The sequence below is a fragment of the Boleophthalmus pectinirostris genome, unplaced genomic scaffold (genome assembly GCF_026225935.1).
Source record: "Boleophthalmus pectinirostris isolate CB_2022bp ecotype Guang Dong unplaced genomic scaffold, ASM2622593v1 HiC_scaffold_2, whole genome shotgun sequence".
In the NCBI taxonomy this organism is placed as follows: domain Eukaryota; kingdom Metazoa; phylum Chordata; class Actinopteri; order Gobiiformes; family Gobiidae; genus Boleophthalmus; species Boleophthalmus pectinirostris.
The window spans coordinates 39,540,202-39,558,336 of NW_026571152.1; the positions used below are offsets into that span (position 1 = coordinate 39,540,202).

At 41.1% G+C, this 18,135-nt stretch overlaps 1 protein-coding gene across 1 annotated transcript in view; it reads right to left on the reverse strand.

Annotated features, from left to right (window-relative positions):
- Positions 1-18,135, reverse strand: part of tln2b (talin 2b) — a 143,127-nt gene that overhangs the window by 14,030 nt on the left and 110,962 nt on the right.

Genomic DNA, 18,135 nt, shown 5'->3' on the forward strand with positions numbered 1-18,135 from the left:
CGGTCGATATAGATGCTCTGTGTAGGAGGTTCACGTCGACGAAAGACTCTCTGCGTTTGTGACACAGACGATTTGACACTGGACCATGAATTGACCTTTTGTGGACAGATTGTGTTCAAAACAAAGCTCAGATTAAAGTCTAGCTTGAGTAACAGAGCTCCAGAAAAAGCAGTGCCTCTATTAACATCATTAGTATCAGTAGAGCTGAGCAGAAGCTGAATGTCTCTCCCCCTCTTCACCTTATTTCACACTATATTGTTGTGTCAAAGTCTTGTTGTCTGCCCCCCAACAGAGCCACAGCACTACGCCCGCCGCACAAATGAACGCGGGTCATTTCTCTTGGAGCTCGTGAGCACATATTTTGACAATTCTCAAATTTATCACAACCGTCTCAATAGATTTTGTCTGCCGTGACACGCCGTTCTGATTTACACCTCGCCGTGGTCACCTCCCGCTTCCTTATTTAACGTGATTACATTAGGTATGCACGCCTGAGTACAGCTAATGGATGAATCCAAAGCAAAGCAGTTTAATTAGCCGCCATTATTCTGTCTCCGGGAGCTGCCGCACACGTCCTATTTGCCATGGTGTAAATAAACATTAATATGCCAACTGGATTAGCGGGGAGCCCTTCATGTTATTGCTCCATCACTGAGGCTACAGTGCACACATGGATACAGGCCGAGAGCAAACACACACGCAGATCATTAGCAGCACTTCACCTGGAAATACAGAACCGGGAACGGACTCACTGACGGATTTAAAGCCGTTATGAGGGTTTTATGGATGTCCAGATTTCACAACATATGTATTATTATCACTGTACTATGTCATGTGATGTCATTTGCGCTTTTTCTTGGTCATGATAAGACAAATTACTTAAAGACGCAATAAGATACTTGATTTTTACGATCCTAAAAAACATGAAAAACAGAAGTGGTTCATTCATTCATTCTTACAATCTCATCTAAAAATGTCAAGCTGGAATAAAACGCGGACCTCAACGTTAAGATTTAGACTAGAGCAAACTTTTTTCACCAAACTTTTTTCTCTGGGGGCCACATTATGGCTCCTGACTGTGATGGGGGCCCCGACACATGACCCAGACCAAAATAAACACCAGCAGGCCTCACTGTGTAGGAGAAAATACCAGCCAGGCACAGCCCTCCACAATACTATATCAACACATAACTCCTGGGACATATTTGTTTATCGTTACTAGTGTCCTGAACTTGTCCTTAGCTGCACTACAGAACTCTGCACATGTGTTGACTGTCACTGTTTGATCTCGAGCTTGTCAGGTGACGAAAAATATAAATATATCATATAATTATTTAAATAAAAGTACTTATTATATTATTATACTTACTTATATCACCTTTAATAAAAAATAAATAAAAATACAAGACACAGACGTGTTATTATTTGCCAAAAAAATAAAAAATAAATAAAAAATAGGGCCTGACGACTCATCCGGTCAAAGGGATGTGGTGGGTCTTAGTTTGATGACCTGTGGACTAGAGTGACCAGATGTGTCTATTTACTATTTAAATCCCTTGTCCCAGCAGATTTATACAAAACCACTGATTTATCCCAGTTTTATACAAGAAATAGTAAATGGTCATATTTTTCTATAGAGCTTTTCCACCTTCAAGGCTCAAAGCACTTTACAACAAGGAACCACTCACCCATTCACACACACATTCACACACCAGTGTACACAGACACTGTGGGCAAGGTGGGTTAAGTGTCTTGCCCAAGGACACAACGACAGCATTCATCTGTGGGAGCTGGAATCACACCAGCAACCTGTGGGTCAGTGGATCTGACCGCTCAACCTGTGATGTTTATGTTGAGAGCTGGAATCAAACCTCCAACCTTCAGATCAGTGGGCGAATGATCTACCAACTGAGCTACTGCCGCCCCCAGAAATGTCCCGTGTGTCCCTATTTTTGACTCATTTGTTCCTTGCCAACAGTAAAGAGAGGCATAAATTGTCATTTGTTTTGGTAAAATACAAAAAATCTGCTTAAAAATGACCAAAACACAAAGAAAATGTGACTATAGATAAATCCTGCGAAACACGGAAGAAGAGCAGAAGTAAAGCAGCGCCACCGTTTCTGCGATGCTTTGCTGCTAAGGAAGTAGCAGAAGTTGTAGCGTGTTGGTCCTGTTGTGGTCGTTGTTCAGACGTGAGCCACAGTCCTTCTATATTTGCATGTTGTGGTAAAAGTTCACTGCCTGCGAGAACCTGACGACAACCTTCAACGTGATGAACTCTTCTGCGATGGTGAGCAGAATCTGACCAATCCACCCGGACCTTAGACAGTTCTGTCCTTCTATCAGGACCCTGTTGTTTAGGTTTTGACTCTCGTCTCAGGCCAGACGATTAATAAAATAATCCTGAAAACCTGTAAGAACATTTACTTTACTGCTACAACTGGTCGTGGTTAATATTTGTTTTCCTCTCGAGAAGTTTGTTTGAACATGTTAGTCACGCAGTAATGACAGCTCAGTTTTATTGTTGTCATCCATTAATGCACCTTTTAATACACTGTTGTCAAAAAATAACCTGCATCGGTAAGTTTTGGCCACTGCCTGACGTCATCTACCCGGTGCTGACAAAGAAAGGGTCTTTGTCATTGTTAGATCACACAAATCTACGTCTTAGCTGACATTTGCATGAGCAGAATCTGCCGTCATGGAAAATGCATCAGAGGTCAGCGGCAGGTCACAGTTCGCAGACGTGCAGTAATGGCGGCAGGTAATACTGGCTCAGTGACTCACGTGTTTGTCATGAATGGGCGAAGTGCAGAACAGTTTTCCTTAATTATGCACTCGGTTCACAGTTTTATTATCACCAACCACCACAAACTGAGGATGTGGTCACCCTAGTTTAGACTGAATAACACTACAGTATATTTATTATATTATTATTATATTTGTTTATTATTATACTTTTTCTTTGAACAGTGAGGCCTGAGCCGCTCCTGTAAAACTGTCTGGAGCCTCAACAAAAACACACCTGGAGTTGAGTTTTGTTTCATTCGCACATGTTTAACACACAAACTGGAAACACCACATCCACCTTGTGATGTCATGTGGTAATCCAGGAAATGCTCCACTGTGTTTTTAAAATCTGTACACTTTCACTAGAATCATTTGGATGATTTCAGCCATGGAATCTCTACTGAAATAAATGTAAAAGGTAGCCAGGCCGGTGCCACCTAGTGCCTCCGCTCAATTTCATTTCTCTCCAGAGACTAGGTCAGGAATCAAAATACACTAGACAGTTCACAAAAACCCCGGAAGTTGTAGAGCGTGCACCAGCCAATCATCAAAGAGCTGTGAAACCATGACGTTAAACTCGCTGCGTCTGTCTGGGTCCCTTTTGTAGAGCAGCACAACAGTAAACAAATCATCGAGATGGATGTAGAAGAAGACAGACATTCTGTGTTTGCGACAATTCCCGAGATCAAGGATTTAAAGTTGGAACAAAGAGAATGTTTGGTGAATTTTATCAAGGGGAAAGACGTTATTGTTGTTCTTCCTACAGGATTTGGCACATTACATACGTCACGACCAAATAGCAGCGATTGGTTAAATAAAAAAAGTACCTGCCTACCGTCGAGCGAACAAATCCTAATGCTGCAAGGTCAGACGGTTTCTACAAAGTAAAACCGGCTGATGAATCAGGCTAGAGAAAAGGAGCTGCTCACTTGAAAACTACCACTTCATGACATCACAAGGTGGACCTGAACATTCTGCGCTTTGGAGATGTGGACAGACTAATAATAAAGAGTTACTCAAACACGTGTAAATGAAAGAAAACACAACTCCAGGTTGTTTTTGATGCATGCGGTAACAACATTATAACACGTCTTTAAGCTCACAAGAGTCCATTTAAATAATCTTAAAAACGCAAATAATTGGGTTTATGGTCTCATTAAAACAGCAGTGTAAGCGTCAAAAGAAGTTCAGTGAATCTCTGCTGCTGGGAAAGTTTGATTGATTCCGGCCGGTCAGAAAGTCTCCAAAATTACACATCACAAAGTTAACTCCGTAGTTTCAGAGTAGTAGTTCAGAGGTGCCAATATTAGCGGGCACTATCACTACACGCCCTTTAGTTTTACTAACTGCTGCTGTAAACTAACGCTGCTCGAAAACGAAGCGTCAAACTGCACTTTTTTTTTTTTTTTTTTTTGTCCGCGAGTTGACAGGAACGAGAACTCTTCAAAGACCCCAAACACTGAGGCTGGCAGAGAGCGCGTTCACCCGTGGGCGCGCTCTCTGGGGGTCTTTGGTGTGTCTGATGGTCTGAGCAGAGCCAGGAGACAGCGAGCCCTTCTCCGCTTCTGTCACTCCGCGGTGATTGGTACAAAGCGGCCGTCATCCTCCCCTGTCTCTCCGCGAGCTCATAAAAGGAAACGGGCCTGGTGATGCCACGGGCTCCTCTCTCTCGCACAAACTTGTCCTTCACAACGATGCCAACTGCGCCCCAGGACAAGCGCCTTTTATTTGGCCTGTGCAGCGGCAGCTCCAGCCCCTCCGTGGTCTTAATGAGCACCCGGTTTGAGGAGGCAGACTCGCACTCAAGACGCGAGGAAAGCGAGCAGAGGAGAGGAGAGGGAGGAATTAAAAAATCATAATTAAGAAAATATTAATCAGACTGGAGCCGTGCGGAGGGGAGCGTCGCCTGTAGGAGTCGGGTGGTGGTGGCGCTGCAGGCCAAAGGATGCACACACAGACGCACACGGAGAGCTTTAAAGAAGACCTCTGTGGCCCAACACTCCATAATTAAACAGCCTTTGGTTCTGCAGCTGAAAAAAAGTGACTAAAAATTCAAAACAGCCAGAGAAAATGCTTTGATTTCAAAAATAATGAAGTAGAACAGAAACAGAATGGGTTTCTGGGTGATGTAGTTGCAAATGACTAATATTGGCCTTTATGATGCCGCCCAATTCTCATGGATATTATCACAAACTTTCACCAAACTGAATAAAAGAGACTTAGAGAAACAAGTGTGGTACTACAGAGTTGAGTACACACTGTAGTAAAATAGTAATGCCACTGTTATAACGAGTATCAGAAGATGTAAATTGAAGAAAGAGAGACTGAAACAGGAGTTGTTTTTAGATGGTACCATGTATTAAGACAATGAAAAAACAACAATTAACAAAGAGAATGGCCATTCAAATGTACAAATGTAACTCTAAATCTGCACCTGATAAGTTCTGCTAGTGCTTAGAAATGCAAATGTTCATTATAAGTTTGCGTGCAAATGTCCTTTGAGTGCAATCGTTCAGTTTTGTTGTGCCCAATCAGGAAAAACACAATTTGGAAATCCATTTATAATGGACCGGAGAAAAGGGGAAAAGTCCAATTTGGGAAAAGACGAAGGACTGAATGGTATGGACCGCCCCAATAAATAGTTAAATATTGTTAAATACAGTGAACCAACTTGGCAACATAACTAGAGACTGATTATTTATTTATTTATTTATTTCATGGCAGAAGTCAGTGTTGATTGTTTAGGATCCAGAGCTGCTGATGGCCAATGAGCTCTGCTGATATTTTTGGACTAATTTTGATCATTTTCTCCAAATTGTGCAATTATATTTTAGTACACACTCATCCACAACTTAGTAAAACAAAGTTAACTGGATAAGAGAGCTGTTCTGCAATACCATCTTTGGACTTTGGACAAATGAAGTTGTCTACATATATTTGTGCATGTTTAGGCAGCAGGTTTATTATAAGAGTGCGTAGAAATGTTCATTGAGTGTAGTAATTTCGTTGTGCCCAGTCAGGAAAAGACACAATTGGGAAACGGTTCGTAATGGACCGAGTCTCCAGAGGGAAAAGTCCAGTTTGGGAAAAGGTGAAGGACTGAGTGGTAAGAATCACACAAATCAGAAATATTACACAAAAAAGGAGCAAACAGAAAAAAACCAAACGGGCTCTCGTTCTGGTTTATCGTCCTGTGGGCATGTTTCCGTTTCCGTATTTTGAATGCCTCTTAAATCCAGCGATGATGTTTGTTTGCCTCGTCCCAGTCCATACTGTAGTTCTCTCTTTTACAGTGTCAGAAATGGGCTTTTTTACTCTCACACACCTGGGATAACTGTCCTGAGGAAGTAGGACTGCAGGTGGCGCTGTGTCGTCCTGCCTCCACCGATAGGAAAACAGCGCCAAAACCTGTTTAAATCAGCTGACCGGACACGTCACAGAAACATCACGAGACTCTGAGGAAGATCACAGGGAGCAGAACAAACTGTCAGGTCTGAAAACGAACTCTTAATCTGAAAAAAGAACCTAATAACAGAAATTATCAGAAGACCAAAGGAACCTCACTGGACTAGGAAGGTTTTTGGACTGTTTAATTGTGGAACATATCCATAGAAACAAGCAGGTGACAGACCTCCAACCAAAAAGTTACACATTGCACCTTTACTAAACTATGTGCTCTTAATAAATCAAGGCTAATTAAGGAAGAGTTTCAAAGTGATTCTGAAAAGCCTTATTTCGCACATCCCCCATTATTACATATTAAATTGAAGGTTTAATAATGTGATCGTAATATATCTTCAAGATCATATCAACATATCATCAAGAGTTGGATATTTTTCTTAAATATTACTCAAGAGTAATCAGTAAGAGTAAGAGTACTTCAGTCAAGTTAACAGTTTCTTTTAGAGCCACTAAACACCTTCCTGAAGCTTTAGTCCACCCCAAAGAAAAATTTGAAAAATCCTCCAGAGTGGGCGGCGGGTTGGGGGAGCGGGTTTGGGCTCTGGAACGATGATTGACAGCCGACCGACAGCCACAATAATCCAACACGGCGTGGACCGATGTTGCTCTGGACTTCGAAACAGAGCGGACATTTGCGCTCGGATCACGTCGTTTCTTTTTTCTCCAGACACGGCGGGGCATGTTGGTGCCCGGCGGTGCCAGGTCGGGCGCTCGTCACGTCATAACCTACATCTGACTCATCGACACCATTAGTCCAACCTGAAAACTCAAATGTCCTGGCCGTAGTTGATCCTAAAGAGGCCGATACAGACACAACTTTGACCCAAAAGTCTGAATTTTTGGCCAGGACAAGTAAACACTTCTGTTTAAAACCCACTTACACAGTTAATCAGTAGAAAAAAGGTGATTTTGGTGTTTAGTGGCCCTTTAAGTTGATGTTTAGAAATGAGAACGGTCTATTTTAGTCCAGTTCTGCTTCTGCGTCCTTCACTGCTGCTTCTAATCGCTCCGGAAAACCTGTCAGAAAGGATCGTACGATGAAGAGCTGAAGGAGCTGAAGGAGCCGGTGTTTGTGGTGAAGTATACGCAGTACAAATGAATACCTTCCCTGAGTACAGTTGGCGGGTCTGGGGGGACAGTTGGTATGTCTGGGGGGGACACAGCTGGAGAGTGAAACTTTAATGGAGTCGAAGCCTGGAGCCTGGAGCCTGGAGCCTGGAGCCTGCAGCGGGCAGAGCTCAGAGGTGAAGAGGGGCACCGATCCACCTGGTGCCGCCACAGACTGGATGAAGAGGCGGACTGAGGGAGTGTGACGTCGCCCACAGCGTTAAGCTCCAGTCAAATGAAGCTCACCGAGACCTGCAGTAGTACCATTAGGCAACAGCAAACAGCAGCCTAGGGCCCCCAAACGTGGAGGGGCCCCCCAACCAACTGGCCTCAGTGCCACTAATAACCGAACCAGGCTGGCACCACCTAGTGCCTCAATTTCATTTCACTCCAGCGACTAGGTCAGGAATCAGAATACACTGGGTGGTTTACAAAAACCCCGGAGGTGCGAGTTCGGGCACCAGCCAATCAGCAAAGAGACAGACATTCTGTGTTGGGAACGATTCCTAAGATCGAAGATTTAAAGCCGGAACAAAGAGAATGTTTAGTGAATTTTATCAAGGGGAAAGACGTTATTGTCCTTCTTCCCATGGGATTTGGGAAAAGCTTAATATACCAGTTAGCCTCGTTAGCGGAGCATTAAATACATCACAACCAAACAGCAGCGATTGGTTAAATGATAAAAAGTACCACCTACGGTCGAGCAAACGAAATCCTAATGCTGCGAGGTCAGACGGTTTCTATGAAGTGAAAACAGCTGATGAATCAGTGCCCCTAATGACCGAGGCCTCAGAGCAATTTGATTTTCTCTCAATATGGGATTAAATGAAAGTAGTTTTACTTTTAAACAAGAAATCACCATCAAAATATTATTTGATTGTCAAATCTATTTTAACTGTCGGAGCATTTCCCCTTTGGTTTTGTAGTTGGCTGCCTGACTAATAAGACAAGTTTCCAATCTGTCCAAATTCAAATACATGTGCATTGTCTCAAGAAGAAACAGGGTAAATAGACAATAAATACAAAAATAAAATAAACAGAGCATTACAATGAGGGCCCCAAACTCAAGTTCACCTAGGGCCCCTAAATTCCTAACTCCGCCACTGATAACCAGATGTCCCTGTTTGTCCCAGCAGATTTACCCCAAACCACTGATTTGTCCTATAAGAAATGTCCGAGTTATCCCCGTTTTTGACCAATCTGATCGTCGAAAAACAGTAACGAGTAGAATATATTGTCATTTGTTGAGCTAAAATACAAAAAAACTGCTTGGAAATGACGTAAAAATGCACCAATAAGAGTCTATACTGACCCACAGTCGAGAACGGATGATGTATTATGCTCTTTTCACAATTTTATTCATGCAAACATCTCAAAACTGGTGTGTCCCACTTTTTAATTTTGGTCCATTTATATAAAGAGTCCAGATAAATAAACGGTGCGGAGTGTGAGGAGGTCGCAGCTCGTCCGGATCGGGGGCCCGGGGGTTTGTGCGTCGTACCTTGCAGCAGCAGACATGTCCCCCGCAGAGCAGAACACGGCGTAACCACTGACCCAGAGCCCGTAATGACAGAGTGTAGTGCGGTGATTAGCCCGATCAGTGCTCGCTGGGGGCCCCCCGGAGCCTGTCGCCGGAGCCGTAATGCGCCCGTCTCCGTCTCCGTCCCTGGTTGACATTCATGGGCTTAAACTTGTCGGGATGATGAAGTGGCAGCGTTCCGAACTGTAAATTGCCTCGTTTCAATTGAGAAGAGAGTTCCCCTTGGGTGTGCCCAGGTCCCGACGGGCTGGCCTTGAACACAACAGCATGTTGTACATCCATATAAAAAAAGAGAAAATATGGGAGCACTTTCGTCTTTATGATGCGGAGATTAATCTGTCATCAGGGCCGATTATAAATCCTCCGCGGCGCTTTGGAAAATACTGTTTTAGCGCACTTTGGTCTGTATTTTATTTTTATATTCCCAATAAACATAAACCATCACAAAGGGCTAATGTTCTCATCAATATTATTACAAAACGATCGTAAATCTATAGCCTTGTTAAAATTTAAACTCCATTCTTCATTTTGGCTTATCCAACCGGCGCGCGCGTTATTCCGTCTCCACTAAAATAAAATATTCCCTCATTTTCAGTCACTCCGCGCGTTTATGACACGAGTAAATTCCTGGTGGTGTGAATCTTGAGGCCTGTTTTTCTTCTGCTTCAGTGAAATCCCGGGCTCATCCTGAGAGACTCCAGTCTAAACAGAAACAGTGCGCGCGCTTGTTTAGCGCTATGCAAATCAGCGCGCCGCGGGTCAAATTAACATTTTTAATTAAAATATTAGCGCCGAACAAACACGGAAAAACACACTAATGATTAAAAGATCTTCATACAAGGATGGAGACTCAAAGGAGGACAAAATACACAATTCTGTCGGTTTGAAAATAACACGATTGTTGAAAAAACTCGTGCAACACTGAGAATAATGCTGATGATTTGACTATTTTTATATTAATTACTATAAAATGAACTGTTACTATCAACTTTTCTACAACTGGAACTAGTAATAATAAAATGGCATGGAGTTTTAGTGGGCTACTGTAAAATAAAAGCCATGACAGATCTAAATATGTTGTTTTTACGTCCTTCACTAAATTAAACGACAATAATTTAAAAAATGCAATGTTAAATTCTATTCAAAAATAATAAAAATACATCTTGAGATATTTAAAAATGTGAAGGTAACATTTCATTTCAAGCAGATGACAGTTTGAGCCTGACACGCTGCGGTTTGTTGGGAAAAGGTTCGTGGAGATTACGGTCTGGAGCGCCCTCTGGTGTCCAAGTCAAGAACAACTTTCTAGAGCCTCAATGAAACAGTAAGACAAATTCTAGGCTAGTTTCTTTTATTTTTTCTGATGCGTTTATTCAAATGTGTTAATTATAGTCAGTGTCGGGGAGTAACAGATTACATGTACCGGAGTTAAGTAATCAGAGTACAAATTATGAGTAACTGTATTCAGTTACAGTTACTGTTTCAGTGAGTGGTAATTGGATTACAGTTACTTTGTTGAAATAAATGGATTACACGGCGGGATTTTCCTGTTTTCACATTTTGGGCTAAACCAGGACTAAAACTAGGTCTAAACCAGGTCTAAACCAGGAATAAACAGGATAAACAGGTCTAAACTAGGACTAAACCAGGTCTAAACTAGGACTAAAACCAGGACTAAACTAGGAACTAGGACTAAAACCAGGTCTAAACCAGAACTAAACCAGAATAAACCAGAACTAAACCAGGACTAAACTAGGACTAAAACCGGACTAAAGGACTAAACCTGGACTAAACTAGGACTAAAACCAGGTCTAAACCAGGACTAAACCAGGAATAAACCAGGACTAAACTAGGACTAAAACCAGGTCTAAACTAGGACTAAAACCAGGTCTAAACCAGAACTAAACCAGAACTAAACCAGAACTAAACCAGGACTAAACTAGGACTAAAACCGGATCTAAACCAGGAATAAACCAGGACTAAACCTGGACTAAACTAGGACTAAAACCAGGTCTAAACCAGGACTAAACCAGGAATAAACCAGGACTAAACTAGGACTAAAACCAGGTCTAAACTAGGACTAAAACCAGGTCTAAACCAGGACTAAACCAGGACTAAACTAGGACTAAAACCAGGTCTAAACCAGAACTAAACCAGAACTAAACCAGAACTAAACCAGGACTAAACTAGGACTAAAACCGGATCTAAACCAGGAATAAACCAGGACTAAACCTGGACTAAACTAGGACTAAAACTAGGTCTAAACTAGGACTAAAACCAGGTCTAAACCAGGACTAAACCAGGAATAAACCAGGACTAAACTAGGACTAAAACCAGGTCTAAACCAGGTCTAAACCAGGACTAAACCAGGAATAAGGTAAACCAAACAAGTAATCCAAAGTATTCAGATTACTTTACTCACTTTAAGTAATTTAATGGATTCTGTTACAAACTACATTCTGGGGTATGTAATCTGTAATCTGTAATCTGTAGTTGAATACATTTTAAAAGTCACCTTCCCAACACAGATTATCGTGATGGTGCCATAAAAGTGTCCGTATGTTAAAGTTCCCAGAGCTGGAGTTGTGTTTCTGTTTTGTTTCATTCAAACCCTACACATTAAATTCTTCTCTCAAAAAGAAAACGCTCTGATCCACCTCGAGACGTGCTTGAGATGTGCTCCACTGCGTTTTTAAACTCCATACACTTTCACTAGAATCAACTGGATGATTTCAGCGCCGAAACAAAAAGTAAAACTTAACTGTTAATTGAAAACTATCACTTCATGACATCACTGTAAGAGAATTTAAGTAATTTATCCTCCACATTGACTCACAAAAGCTGTATTTACACCATGATCTTCTCTTTGCACATCATTATTATAAACTGTGGCGTATTACTGACTAACTGGAACCTACTGGTCTTCATAGTCTCACCACACTTGCTTTATAAACCTCCTCGTTTGGAAGTGTAAGTAAAGGGGCTTGAGCGCTCAAAGATTACACTGTGTTCACTTTTTGAAATCATACTATCGGAATTTTAATTATAAGTGGCACTTTTTTCACGATTTGGGTGTTTCCTGTGACTTATATATTAAAATGTTGACAGTGAAGCGTGGAGAGGCTCTAGTCTTGTGTGTGAGTCTCTGCTGCTCCTGTTCCTCCTGCACCACTGTCACTTGGCTCTGCTGCACATGTCTCCTGCAGAAAGAGCCTCTGTCCTGTCTGTATCATGTCAGTCGATCGCACCGTTACTTCTGTACCACTGAACGATTTAACATTTAAACAAACTTATAAAGACGACTGAGAAGATTGAACACAAATGCCCCCAAAAACAAAATCAGATTTTGCAGATGACAAACTGCAAGTCGTGAAATCTGCAGCTGAAAACGGAAATCGAGCAGCAGAAAGAAAGTTTTGGCAGCTTGTGTCAAACTTGTGACACGGGAGGATGAACCATGAAACTTTCCTGAAGTCACTGGATGGATGGACAAAGTCTGGACTTCAGTGACACCGAAACCATCCTGTCGGGATTCAGAAAGGCCGGAATAATTCTAACTGGAACTGATGCTGAGTCTGATGACAGCTACACAGAAGCTGAAGCAGCGCTCTGTTTACCTCATGGATCTAAGGTTTATCTCCGGATGTTGCTCAGAAGTGACACCGATGAAGAATTCAATGGATTTAGTGATTTGGAGTGAGATCGTGAGTTTGGTAAACTTATGTTCTGTTGTTTATGCTATAATTATTTGAATAACTGTTAATATGTTACGTTAACATATTAACGCCGATTCAGTCTGTTGTTCTCTGTTCTATTGTTATTACGAGAACTTGCCTTTCAAGATGAAATGTCGGTTCCTGGTCTCTGATTTAATAAAATACATTTCCCCAAAAAGTGCGACTTATATGTTTTTTTCTTCTTCACTGCGCATTTTTTGGCTGGTGCGACTTATACTCCAGAGCGATTTATAGTCCGGAAAATACGGCAATGACAAACGTCAGCTCGATGAAGTTTGTGCTTTTAAAATGAAAAGTTAATTTGCAAATACAGCTCTTCTCAGTTTGGAAAATAGTGTCACCTCTTAGACACAGAACATTAATAACAGAATAATGGAGAGGATTTGCTTAAGAAGTGATGGATTAGTATTTTAATTTCACTAAAATAGACAGAGCTTTTGAAAACACTGCTAGACAAAGAGTGAATTATAAGCCTTCTATTTTTGCAAATGAACTCTTCAGACGTTTCCTCACTTATTCTCGAGACCGTATCTCAGTTCTAAATTTATAAAGCCCTCATTTAGACATGAAGTGTTGCTTTCCTTTGCATTAATTATTCACTCTCCAGTATGAGTTGGGGTGAGTTCGTTCTGTAGCCGCAGCAGCTCAGAGGCTCACTCACAATCACTGTTACACCTGAGCAGTAATTATGTTTATATGTCTTGCCCAAGGACACAACAACAGTAAACGCTACAGTATGTGAGAGCTGGAATAAGACCATCAACTTTCTGGTTATTGATACTTCGCTGTCAGATCACACTGGTGGTGTTCTAAAAATGCTGGCCCCAAGTGTCCTGAATCAAACACATGAAATTAAACCCTTCTTATAATGTTGTGTTTATTTCTAATGTAATTCATTTGCCCGATGATTGATGGACTTGGGTAATGGCTTATAGGCTCCATCTCATGCAAAATCAACTTTTCAGAGCTTTCTACCTTCTAAGAGTGATGTGTGGGCCTTGTATCTGTCGGCGAAGTGTTTTTTAGATTGATTTGGAGTTTTTTTTAACAAATTGCAGCGTATTTCTTCCACCCTCCCACGTGACAACGAACTAAAGCTGCTACAACGATGACGTGGCCGCTTTGACGCGTTTGACTTTGCAGAAGGCACTTTTCCCCCTCCCCTGCTCCACCGCCTCCACCCCGCATCAACTGACAATTCCCACATGAACACCTAAACAAAAGGGACAGCATAAGCTCATTGTTCTACACTGCAGTGAACACAATATAATAAGTTTATCTACTAGTGTTTATTAAGACTTTAACAATCAGTAATGTTCAGCTGATGTGGACGCGGTGCTTGAGCTTCGTGCACCTCAAAGTCCTCGTCCGATTCCGGGTCCAACACATGTGGCTGAATGCACTGTATTGCCATGATGAATAAAAGTTTATTCCTACCACTATCAGGGTGCACGTCTGTCTCCCCCTCACTCCCTGAGATGGGCGGAGGAAGGGCGGCTCACTCAGAGCCTACGTCATGTTTGGAGGGCGGAGCCTGTGCTTTCTCAGGACGGGCGGGGGGATGAGCAAATAGTCGGACTTTAATAGTTCCTGGTCTGTGACGCCTCCAAGAAATCAGTAAGATTTCATAACTATTGTCTAATGGATGTTCCAAAACCCAAATTGTGCTTGTATATGTACAGAAGATACAATGTGAAAAGAGTTATTTTGCATGAGATGGGCCCTTTATGTTATATGATGTACAGTGTATATTGTGAATGTGTTTACATGCGCATGTTTTATCGCAGTTATGACAATGTTATGGATCTGGTGTTTACATGTGGTCAGAGAAACCAGGATACTCAAGTCTCTGTGCACATGAGGAGCCGCGGCCCGCGGGCTCTTGCCCCTGAAGCGTCCAAATCGAGGTGTCCAGTGCGTTTTTCGTCGCTGGGGTCTCGCTTACATTATGCTATTACAGGGTATTCACGGAAGGCTCGGAAGATTTCGTGATATGATCCCGCCCAATAACTCAGTGAAATATGATTGGCTCAGACAACTGTCAATGTCTTAAGTTCAGTGCTGCAGGGGGAGTCACTGATTTACCCAGATACCATTGGAGGAAACATTGTGATTGGGCCATTTCTATTCCATTATATTAACCCTTTGTTTCCCAGGAAATATCAGTCCAAGTTTATAACAATGATCTAAAAATTATTACTAGTGTAGTGTTTATTACTCACATAAAAAAATATTGAAAAAATATATTAGTAGTACAAATATTTTTTCTTGAGCCTTCACTGAATACCTTGAAGGCTCTGAGGGTTCCCCTCTGAAAGAAATGCTGTTTACACAACAAATGTGTGGCTCTTTCATTTACATTTCCAATAAAAGTGGGCTATACTCTACTTTTTAATTCATTAATTGGTTTTGCGATTAATCGCACTCGAACTCATGCGATTGTTGCGATTAATTTTTTTTTTTTTCACCCAGCCCTAATATTTAAAGTAACTGGTGTGAAGTGATTAACTTCACTAAACAAAGACTAAATGAAACAAACCTGGGATAGTGATATTTAGCTCTTTAGTTGATTATGGAAACAGATGTAAATGAAATTAAATGTTAATAAATATTGACAAAGGCTCCCTTTGTCACACTGTGGAACATTCCAGGCAGAGCAATGACATATCCACAGAAAACGAACAGGTGACAGACCCCCAACTGCCTTAAATTTAAGTCTAAAAAAACCTCAGACAAAGCAGTGCCTACAGTTAGCATCACACCCCTGGAGAATGTTGACATCAGCTGCAAAGTAACAATAAAACCACCACCTGAGCCAGTGCTCCAGCCAGGCCCACTGACAGAAATTAAAACATAAATTAACAGGAAGAGGGTGACATTCTGGGCCCCTTAAACCTTGGGGCCCCAGACAACAGACCCGTTTGCCCCTTCCCTGTCTACGCCCCTGTCTACAGCTAACCCACAACATGCGACTGCACAGCACAGAGGAACACGAGGCTGGAGACAGGGCGGGACACTGTAGGAATATGTTTGATATATAGTTGGACTGAATAACAACCTAATATATCAAACATATCAGACAGAGCCCTGCACAGAAGGCTTCCATGTCTACAACGCTTTGGAAAGGGAGACGGTCGGTGGGGACATGCGGGGGTGAGACAGACCCTTTCCTTCAGGAGGAGAGACAGGGAGGAGCGAAGAAGACAAGGAGAGAGAGACAGGAGAAGAAGCTCTGATAAAGATAAAGAAATAAAAGACAGTGTGCATATAAGACTACAGCTACAAAACTTAAAATATTCAATTCAGCTTGAGTTCACTGACAAACACACTGTAATCTGCTTTTGTTTTATTATTAGATCGATTATTTAAAGGTGCATTGCGCAGCTTTTCTGGTGGAGAGTCTGTCACCTGATTGTCTCCATGGAGATTAAACGATCTATCGAGCATTTGTTCATTTCAAGTGTTTCTATTGCTTAAAAATACAATGATTTTCACTGTGAACTGTAATGTAGCTCATGGCCGCAGGAAGTGGGGGTGCTGGAGGTGCTGCGGGACCCTCTAGTGGCGAGAGGGAGATTTTGTTTTTTCTTAAATTATCAAGAGACGAGATTCTTAAATTGTTCTTACATTGCTCTTCAGTTGTTCTTAAATAGTCAGAGACGACGTTCTTAAATTGTTCTTAAATTGTCAAAGGCGACATTCTTAAATTGTTAAATTAAATTGTCAAAAGACGACATTCTTAAATTGTTCTTAAATTGTCAGAAACGACGTTCTTAAATTGTTCTTAAATTGTCAGAGACAACTTTCTTAAATTGTTCTTAAATTGTCAAAGACGACATTCTTAAATTGTTCTTAAATTATCAGAGATTACGTTCTTAAATTGTTCTTAAATTGTCAGAGATTACATTCTTAAATTGTTCTTAAATTGTCAGAAACGATAACGTTCTTAAATTGTTCTTAAATTGTCAGAGACGACTTTCTTAAATTGTTCTTAAATTGTCAGAGACGACGTTCTTCTTAAATTTTTCTTAAATTGTCAGAGACTATATTAAAGTGTATATGTCAATAAGATGTTGTATTTCAATCTTTTTATTTATATTTAAAATGTATTTTAAATAAGCTTTTAGGCTAAGAGGGTTAAAAAAAAAAAAAAAAACTTTTTCACAGCAACCCCTGTTAAAAATGACTTCCAGTGGCCCTGATGTAGCCTATAGTTGTCTACCTTGGCATAAATAGGTTTAATCCATGAAGAGGTGACGGACCCTTCACTGGAAAAGTTGCAGAATGCAGCTTTAAAGGTCTTCTACTATTTTCTGATCTGTTCTAATGTTGTTTCTTCACCACAAACAGACCTGGAGTTGTGTTTTGTTTCATTCACACAAACTCTCCACACACACCTTCACTGAATAATTTGGATAATTTCAGCCCTGGAATTGTCAGTCTCTACTGAACTAAAATGTAGCTGTTCACTTGAAAACTACCTCTTCATGACATCACAAGGTGAAACTGAGCATTTTGAGATTTAGAGATATAGACAGACTGATAAAGGGTTACAGAAAAATGTGTGAATGAAACAAAACACAACTCCAGGCATAATTTAGGACCTTTAAATTATCAATTAAAACAATTTTTTGGAGCTCAGTTTAAGATGGAAAATACGACTGAGAGCCACAATCTCTTTCACAAGGTATTTGCGGTCAGGTTGACAGGTTGGGACCCAGAAGACAAGAGGGAAACATGCATCGCTACACAAAAGGACCTGCCCACTCTGATATTAGAATACAGGATCTACGTCATATTCCCACCCAAGACTAAAATAAATAAAATAAATGATTGATTACTTTTAGTTAAAGGGCCCATATTACCCTATTTTTCGATGTGTTATAATGTTGTTTCCTCATCACAAACAGACCTGGAGTTATGTTTTGTTTCATTAAAACCCTGCATATTTAGGCTGAGTTCTTCTCTCAAACAGAAACGCTCTTCACTCTGATATGTGTTGATACAGGAAGTGTTCCACAGTATTTTTAAACTCCATACACCTTCACTACAATAATTTGGATTATTTCAGCCCTGGAATTGCCGATCTCTACTGAACACAAGGTAAAAATATCTGTTAACTTTAAAACTACCACTTCATGGCATCACAAGGTGGAACAGAGCATTTTCAGCTTTAGAGATGTAGACACACTAATAAAGTGTTACTCAAACTAGGGATGGGCATGATTAGTTCACTAATCTATATTTAATCATAAAAAATTTTGTCGATGACGTTAATTTTTAATTGACAAACTGAATGTAGGTTGCTGTGCGTAGCGTAAGGAAACGAGGCTGCGTCTGACACAAACACTGGAGTTGTGCCTCACAGTTCCACATTTGGGCTCTGGCTCCTTGGAGACACTGTTCCACTCAGTGAGTGTGTTTACAGCACATCAGTGTTCCGGGGATGATTGGGTTTTTTGAGTGTCCTGGTTTGGTCATGGTGCATGTAAACATAGT